Here is a 9,550-nt window from a genome sequence, read left to right as displayed (position 1 = left end):
CTTTCAGTCCTGGGTGTCCGCTGCGCTGGGCCGCGCGGGCGCTGCTGTGTCGGTTTCACTACATCTTTGAGGGAGAAACCAGGATACGCTGTGACCTGCAAATTAGTGAGTGAGTACTTGAGCTCTTGGTCACCTTGGTTATTGGGTAACACATCCCAGCATATGTCTAATAGCAGAGAAGGCTGCCTGAGTGTAGGACACAGTAGAGCTGAAGAACACGAGTCCTGTGATAGATCTTAGTCATAATGCTTTTTCTCATATTTAAACATTTGTATATCCCTTCAGCTTGCCAAATTTCATGAACCATTTGTAAAAGTTAACTGAAAACAGAGGATGTGTTGGTATTTCCTAATTTTGCATGTCTACCTCTCGCAGTCCCTTACATTTAGGTAAAATCTGGGAGAGGAGACAGATCCACACACATACTTAGCAGCATGAGTTTTTTTGGTGTGTTAGGTTTGGTGCTTAGCTTAGGGTTTTAGTGTGTTAGAGACAGAGTCTGTACTTAAGATCGGAAGCTAGGTCCTGAGATTAATCAATGTTCCTGGTTCAAGAACAAGAATCAAGAGATAGAATTGGGTTAATTGAGATGATTTGAGATTCAGATGTTGGTGGAGAGATTAAAAGTCATTACGTTTAGAAAGTTTCTGCCTAACAGATTATGTTTCGAGTTGATTAGGAGTGTATCTGTTAAGGTATAATGATGTAGAGATACTATTTAAGGATTAGAATTTTCGGGGTAGTTTCTGAATTTGAGATTTAGGGTCATAAGGTTAGGATTAAGTTGATAGACTCTGATTCAAAGAATTGGAGTGAATGCATTAGGTTAGATTAGGGTGCATGGTCATTGGATTTGTTAAGCACATGTTAACTTTGTTGTGTCATCAGGCGATGCTCAGGGTGTTAGTGGAAGTTCTGGAGTATGAGTGGCTTTTTAACTAGTTATCAGTGTGTTGGAAGGATACTCAGCACATTAACGTATAAGGGTTAATGGTTTGGGAAAAGGTGATAAGCAGTGAATGCATAGGGATTGAAGTATCGAGTTAAAATTGTGGACTGAAATGTAGCTGACAACATGTTTCAGTTTATCAGCTATAAATAAAAAAATTTTATATTTGGATGAAAAGCTCTGTAAATATCAATCAGGTCAAATTGTCCAATTATGGAGTTTAGCTCTCTAGTCTCCTTGTTGAGTTTCTTTCCCTGTGATCTATCTTTCTCAGTGAGTGGTGTGTTAAAGTCACCCACTATAATTGTTGAGGATGTGATTTCTTTCTTAATCTTTTGGAGGGTTTGGTTGACATATTGAGCTGGTCTCTCATTCAGGGAATATATGTTTAGAATGCTTAGTGGTTCATTGTCTATGATTCCCTTGAGCATTATATCGTGTCCCTCCTTATCTCTTTTTATGGTTTGCACTTTGAGGTCAATTTTATCCGAGATTAGGATTGCAATCCCTGCTTTTTTTGTATTGCTGTTTGCTTGGTAGGTCCTTCTCCAACCTTTAATTTTCAGCCTATTTTTGTCTTTAGCCTTGAGATGTGTCTCCTGCAGGCAGCAAATTGATGGGTTGTGTTTTCAAAGCCATTCTGTTAGTCTCAGTTTTTTAATGCCCGAGTTCAGGACATTGATTTCAGGGTTATTATCTCCATGTGCAGACTCTGTGATGTCATTTTACACCTTTTGTGTTGGGAGTTTTCCTACTTTCCTTTCTCATTAGTGTGTGTTTTGTGTGTGTATCTTTCTTGACTTCTTTCCATCCTTAAGCCATTGCTATCTTGGGGTCTGTTTTCTCTTTGTTGTGCTCTGGGTGAGGTTGTTCTATGTGTTGGTCTCTTATTTGTGCTTGGTGAGTGTTGTTCTTCTGCCTATACTGAGTCGGCGAGGAACTTTTGTAAGGCTGGGTTTGTTGTAACGTATTTTTTGAGTTTTTCCTTGTCTGGGAAGACTTTTACTTCTCCATCGATCTTGATCGATAATTTGGCTGGGTAGAGTATTCTTGGATTTGCATTGTTTTCCTTCAATTTTTGGAATATGCTACTCCACTCTCTCCTTTTTTTCATAGTTTCTGCTGATAGGTCTGAGCATATCCTTATGTGGAAAAATTTATATGTGATTGCTTGTTTTTCCCTAGCTGCTCTCATGACTTTCCCCTTTCCCTCAAAGTTGGATAGTTTAACTCTTATGTGCCTTGGTGATTTTTTCTTGAGGTCCCATCATGCTGGTGTTCTTTCAGCCTCCTGGATGGTTGCCTGGTTTTCATTCATTAGGCTGGGGAAGTTTTCCTCCAAGAATTCTCTAGCCATTGTTGCAGATGACTTCTTTGTTGTGTCTTCCTCCGGTAGGCCAATAATTCTAATGTTGTTCTGCTTCATAGCATCAGACATAGCTCTTAGGTTTTCTTCAGCTTATCTAATGCTCTTATTAGATTTTTGTTCACGTTTATTAAAGTCTGCTTGGCTGTACTCCAAGACACTGATGCGGTTCTCTGATTCCTCCAATGGATTCTCAAGGAACATGATTCTGCTATTGTATTTCGTTATCTCCTCGCTACGTTCCTGTATCATTTCATCCTTTTTCTGTATTGTTTCCCTCATATCCTGCATGGCTCCAAGCAGCATTCTGAGAGTTTTTTGTATGGCATCTCAATATCTGCTTCTTCTATGTATGTTGCTATGTTCAGGACATCTCCTGCCTTTGTCTTTTGTTTCTCCTGTGTTTTCGTTGAGGTTGTTGGGGCTTGTGGTTGTTTGCATTGAGTTGTTTTAGAGGGACCAGGTGCCATTTTCTAATCTCTCTCTGAAAGTCTTATAGGAATACTTCTTTGAACTGCCTACAGCTGATTTTGCTATGGGATTAACCTACCACTTTATCTTCCTGTGGCTTCCCTATCAGGGAAGTGCTCCAGATGGCAGGTCAGCTCCCTGCCCCAAGCCCCAGCGGCAGTCCGCAGCTAAGCTCCAAGAAGAGTCGCAAGAAAGCTGTTGAGCAGCCCCCAGAGAAGTGGGGGGACAGAGAGCAGAGTTGTTAACAGACCCCGCAGTGTACCTGATCCCTGTTCCCTGCCTGTGGATGTTTGGGGGTTTGGGTTTAGTCCCTGCTCAGACAACACGGTGTGGCAAGCTGTGGCTGTGCTGTGAAAAAGCCCCTGCCCAGCCCTCCAAAGTTGTGTGGGAAGAGAGAGCAGAGATGCAAACAGAAGCAACAATGTATCGGAACCGGATCCCTGCCAGTGGAGCAGCAAGTGTCCTGTCCCTGCCCTGAAGCAGGTAGGTGAAAACTGTGGCTGTGCTGAGACCAAGCCCTGCTACAGGCTCCAAATGGTCCCGGCTCCGGCAGATACAGCAGCTGGGTGAGTGTCGAGCCCCAGCCGGCTTCCACTGAGGTAAACCAAAAGCCCCCAGCCCCTCAAAACCCCGTGGATCTGTGCCTACTTATCTTTATGATGTGCCTCCTGCAATCCAGTGGCATTGAATTTCCCTCTAAGCAACTCTCCTGGGCTGGATTCTGCCGAGTCCCTCTGGTATGTGTGAGAAATATTGTTTTTTATAAGAATGATCATGTCATATTTCTCATAGTGTGTGGCCGTTATGTTGGAACCACTCTCCTTCCAGATAGCAATCAAATTCTTAATATCACCAGCTTTATGTTTCTATGTCGACATATGCATAGTATACAAACATACATTTATATTCATCTACATTAGCATGAGATGGGCATGAAAGGTTTCTGGGAATATTCCACTTCTTCATGTTTTATTGATGTACCTATTCTATCTCAAAATTCACTTTAATTGAGTAGATTATAACTCAGGTCAAACTTTTGGTCCATGTAAAAAATCACCTGTATTTTTCTGAGACAATAACTCTTTAGAGAAGTAGAACACTTTAAGTTTCTCCCTTGGGATACATGGTGATTTAGAACTGATGACCTTGTAGTTGTCAAGCAGTATTCAAAGAGAAATTGACAATTAAATTAATCCTTGAAGTTTTACAACAGTAACAAATATAGATTATGATTAGAATATCAAGTTAGAAAGATATAGGGCAAAAGCCAGTTATAACACTAAAGATGAAAAGAGGACTATTTTCCCCTTCACCACTACACCAGGTGAGTAGGTTTGGGCTGCAAATCATGGTGCTGTTGAAATGAACAAAATTGATCTCCGTATTTAAGATGAGGCGATCTAGGTTTATAGAGATTAACATCCTCAAGAAATCCTATGTAGAACTCCACTCTGTAATTCTTTGTCACTATAGTTTCAAATGGACTAAAGAGCAGGGTTTAAGTATGTGTAGACTGTGTGTTCATTGTGCACAATTAGTTATATATATCACATATAACAACTCATCTTTATATATTTATGACACTTATTACATATAACAACATAAGTCTATATGTGTATGTAAATATACGGTATTAAAGATGATAAGACAATTTTGGCTCAGGAGGGCTTATCTATAACTATTTTTAAAACATTTTATTAGGGACTCATACAACTCTTATCACAATCCATACATATTCATACATTAATTGTACAAAGTATACCTGTACATTCTTTGCCCTAATCATTTTCAAAGCATTTGCTCTCCACTTAAGCCCTTTGCACCAAGTCCTCTTTTTTCCCCTTCCTCCCTGCTCCCCCCTCCCTCATGAGCCCTTGATAATTTATAAATTATTATTTTGTCATATCTTGCCCTATCCGTCGTCTCCCTTCACCCCCTTTTCTGTTGTCCATCACCGAGGGAGGAGGTCACATGTAGATCCTTGTAATTGGTTCCCCCTTTCCAACCCACTCTCCCTCTACCCTCCCAGTATCGGCTCTCACACCCCTGCTCCTGAAGGTTTCATCCACCCTGGATTCCCTGTGCCTCCTGCTCCTATATGCACCAGTGTACAACCTCTTCTCTATCCAGACTTGCAAGGTAGAATTCGGATCATGATACTGGGGGGAGGAAGTATTTAGGAACTGGAGGAAAGCTGTATTCTTCATCAGTGCTACATCACACCCTGACTGATTCATCTCTTCCTCTACACCCCTCTGCAAGGGGATCTCCAGTGGCCAACAAATGGGCTTTAGGTCTCCACTCTGCACTTCCCCCTTCATTCCCTATGGTAAGATTTTTTTTAATGATGATGCCTTATACCTGATCCCTTTGACACCTTGTGATCGCACAGGCTGGTGTGCTCCTTCCATGTGGCCTTTGTTGTTTCTGAGCTAGATGGCCGCTTGTTCACTTTCAAGTCTTTAAGACCCCAGACACTATCTCTTTGAAGAGCCGGTCACCATCAGCTTTCTTTGCCACATTTGCTTATGCACCCCTTGGTCCTCGGCGATCGTATCATGGAGCTGTGCAGCCAATGATATGAATTTTTGTTCTTTGATGCCTGACAACTGATCCCTTTAGGACCATGTGATCACACAGGCTGGCGTGTTCTTCCATGTGGGCTTTGTTGCTTCTGAGCTAGATGGCCGCTTGTTTATCTTCAAGCCTTTAAGACCCCAGACACTATCGTTTTGATAGCCGCGTACCATCAGCTTTCTTCACCACATTTACTTGTTCACCCGCTTTGGCTTCAGCAGTTGTGTCGGGAGGGTGAGCATCATAGAATGCCAATTTAGTAGAAGAAAGTATTCATGCATTGAAGGAGTGCTTGAGTAGAGGCCCAGGGTCCTTCCATCACCTTAATACTAAACCTATAAATATAGACACAGATCTATTTCCACATCCTCATATATATTTGCATGCACATGTCTTTGTCTAGACCTCTATAAATGCCCTTTGCCTCCTAGATATTTTCTCTATTTCCCTTGACTTTCCTCCTGCCCCACTATCATGCTCCGTCCCCACCTGGGATACAACTATACCTCTTCTTTATGTTACCTTACCCTTGATCATTCCCTTCCAGGCCTGTCACTCCCCCTCACCACCAATTTGGATCCCATGTTTTTCCCTTGTCCCTGGGTTTGTTAACACCACTTCCTTACCCCCCACCTCCGCTTCTCCCAAGTCCCCCCCGAACTGTCGGTCCCGTTATTTTTCCTTCAGACAGTTCATCCAGCCTATCTTTTTATCTGTAACTATTAAAGAAGGATCTCACCCAAACATTTATTCGCTAGAGTCACTGGCAGGTTCTGAATTGCCACCTTTTATGCTGTGAGCTGAGTGCTTAAACATCTGTATATAAGACAGAGTTTAAAAATACTCCCCAATGGCACAGTGGGTAAAACACTTGGCTTCCACCCAAAAGGTTGGCAGTTCAAGCCCACCAGCTGCTCTTGGTGAGAAAGACAAGAGTTTAATATCAAGGGTAAGTGTACATCAAGAAAGCATCCCAACATGCTTAGAGTCAGGTTTGGATGCATTTGAATTGTGTCTACTTTCCTGCTACCCTAACCACCATAAAGGGAAGAGAAGGAAATTTATTTTGTTTACTCTCTACGTCATAATGGAATGCTCTGCAATAAAACAAGTATTATCTTAAATCTGTGCTCCCGGGAGAACTTATTCACCGTAACACAAAAAGTCTTTAAATTATTTTAAATGTTCCAGGCTAACCTTTATATAGATTAAATGCCATTCAAGATATATACTCCAGCGAAGTTAAGACCTTGGTTTTGTACTTCTTCTTTTTTTAAATCATTTTATTGGGGGTTCATACAACTCTTATCACAATCCATACCTACATCCATTGTGTCAAGCATATTGGTACATTTGTTGCCATCATCATTCTTAAAACGGTTGCTTTCTGCTTGAGCCCTTGTTATCAGCTCCTCATTTTCCCTCTCCCTCCCCACTATCATGAACCCTTGATAATTTGTATGATTATTATTATTTTGTCATATCTTACACTGTCCAATGTCTCCTTTCACCCACTTTTCTGTTGTCCATCCCCATGGGAGGTGATTATATATAGATCCTTGTAATCAGTTCCTCACTTTCCACTCCACCCTCCCCCCAAACTCCAGGTATCGCCACTCTCAGCACTGGTCCTGAAGGGATCATCTGTCCTGGATTCCCTATGTTTCCAGTTCCTATCTGGACCAGTGTACATCCTCTCGTCAAGCCAGAATTGTAAGGCAGAATTGGGATCATGACAGTGCATGGGGCGGGGAGAGGAAGCATTTAGTAACTAGAGGAAAGTCGTATGTTTTATCATTGCTACATTGCACCCTGACTGTCTTGTATCCTCCCCGAATCCTTCTGTAAGGGGATGTCCAGTTGCCTACAGATGGGTCTTGGGTCCCCAATCTGAATAGGATTTTTAATAAGAATAATAGGATTTGTTGTTCTTTGATGTCTGGTACCTGATCCCTTTGACACATTGTGATCACACAGGCTCTTGTGCTTCTTCCATGTGGCCTCTGTTGCTTCTGAGCTAGATGGCCACTTGTTTACCTTCAAGCTTTAAAGACTCCAGATGCTGTATCTTTTGATAACAGGGATCCATCAGCTTTCTTCATCACATTTGCTTATGCACCTGCTTTGTCTTCAGCGATCAAGTCAGGAAGGTGAACATCATGAAATGCCAGTAGTATAGAACAAAATATTCTTGCATTGAGGGAATACTTGAGTGGAGGTTCAATGCCCATCTGCTACCTTAATTTTAACCTATAAATATATGCACATAGATCTGTTTCCCCATTCTCATAAATATATTTACATATGTACATGAACTCTATAACTGCCCATTTGCTTCCTAGTTCTTTCATCTATTTCCTTTTTTCATTTCTCGTGTCCTACTATCATGCTCAGCCTTCATTTGCGTTTCAGTAATTCCTCTCGGTTACATTACCCTTGATCACACTCTACCAGGCCTCCTACACCTTCCTCACCACCGATTTGGATCCCTTGTTTTTCCCTTGTTCCTGGGTTTGTTAACACCATTTCCTTTTCACCCCCTCCCCCTCTCCCAAGTCCTCCCAGAATTGACAGTCCTGTTGTTTTCTTCTCCAGATTGTTCATCTAGCCTATCTTATTTAGACAGACCTGCGGAGATAATAACAGCCACAAAAACAACACAGAGGAAAACAAAGCAACAAAAGAAAACAAAACAACAACAATAAAAACAATTACCACAAAAAAGCCTATCTATGTTCAAGGACTGTTTGTTGCCCTTTAGGAGTGTTTTCTGGTCAAGTCTGATAGGGTGCTATGCCCTAGCACTAAAGTCTATTTTTGGTATTCCCTCCAGACTTTGTTGCTCTGGCCCCCTTGCTGGTCTGTTGCATACCCTTAGTGTTTTGCCTCGGTGTGGTGGAGTCAGATAGGGCCGAATTCTAACATTGTGCCTCCAGTGTTGTCTCCTGTAGGGCTATGTGTCAGTAAGGGATGCTATATCACATAGTGGGTCCTGCCATAGGGTCCTCTCTGTGGATTGGTTGCTGTGAGTGGGGATATTGTCCTCAAGGCTTGCTGGGCCAGGGTGTGTTCCACTATCTTTTCCTAGTCCCTTCTTTCAGAGTATTCTGAATCTATTCAAAAGAACCTACATTTTCTTGCACTGAGTAAGGTGGTGTGGCTGGCACCCGAGGGTGGAGAATTGTATGAAGTAGGGCAGGGAGGTTCAGTATTTCTTAACATCTATGTTTTTGATTCTCTGATGCAAAATGTTCTGTACCTGGGTGCTTCCAGACCTTGACTAAATAGCATGAATTGTAGGAAACGAGAGTTTCCTTTCAGTTAGATCTTCAAAAAGCTTTTGTTTTTACTATAGTTTTGGGAGTGTGCATTAGCATAATCATCCCTAATTTGGAAAAAGAGCCCACGTATATTACATAGAGGCTTTACGTCTTCTTTGTAATCAGAGAACAATTGCAAGAGTCCTCCCGTTAAAGGGTCCACTGGTCCTTTGTGGGACCATGGCTTTATATTCCTCTTCAGTGGGACAAGAGCAATTGTCCCTCCAAGGGTAATTGTCTAGGTCTTGTTCCTGATGGAGTTCTAAAAGACGGTGGGTAAAAAGTTTCCCTGTTTTCCTGTATCTGAGTGATCAAGGGTCAAGAATTTCCCCAAAGAAATAACATATACATAAACAGCAAGTGTGACAAAAGGAATTTTATTGATACTGTGAGCCACTGTCAAGCCAGGTCTAAGTTCTCAGTTGTCTTTGTTATCATCAGTGAGCAAACTGGCTTTATGAGACACTTTGGTCACTTCACTAATAACCTGTAGTTTGTCTTCTGGAACTTTCAGTCAATGATTAAAAGCTTCAGAAAGCTTGATTTTTACTTGTTTACCTGGTAACTGAAGTAAGTTGGGTTCTAGAAGACTTCTTTGGATTCTTTCTTGAGCAGTCATCACTGTTTTATAATTTCAGAGCAGATGGTTTAAAGTGGCTATCATGGCTTGCTCGGTACGGGTCTGGAAGTGGCTGTGCTCAGGATTAAGTTCCCACTTCACAGCTTAGACCACAGTTCCCTCTGACCCCGATTTGACTCCCTGCCCTACTTCATACAATTCTCCACGCTCAGGTGCCAGCCACACCACCTTACTCAGTGCAAGAAAATACATCATCCAGTCCCCAATGTAATTGTTCTTAATAAGTT

General features: G+C 41.8%; 1 pseudogene; it reads right to left on the bottom strand.

Moving 5' to 3' along the window:
- Nucleotides 1–8,568: 8,568 nt before the first annotated feature.
- LOC142443296 (geranylgeranyl pyrophosphate synthase pseudogene) lies at nucleotides 8,569–9,302 on the bottom strand (annotated as a pseudogene).
- Between the last annotated feature and the right edge of the window lie 248 nt (nucleotides 9,303–9,550).

This window comes from Tenrec ecaudatus, chromosome 3 (genome assembly GCF_050624435.1).
Source record: "Tenrec ecaudatus isolate mTenEca1 chromosome 3, mTenEca1.hap1, whole genome shotgun sequence".
In the NCBI taxonomy this organism is placed as follows: domain Eukaryota; kingdom Metazoa; phylum Chordata; class Mammalia; order Afrosoricida; family Tenrecidae; genus Tenrec; species Tenrec ecaudatus.
Note: the sequence above shows the minus strand (reverse complement) of the source record. Positions and strands in the feature narration are given on the sequence as shown.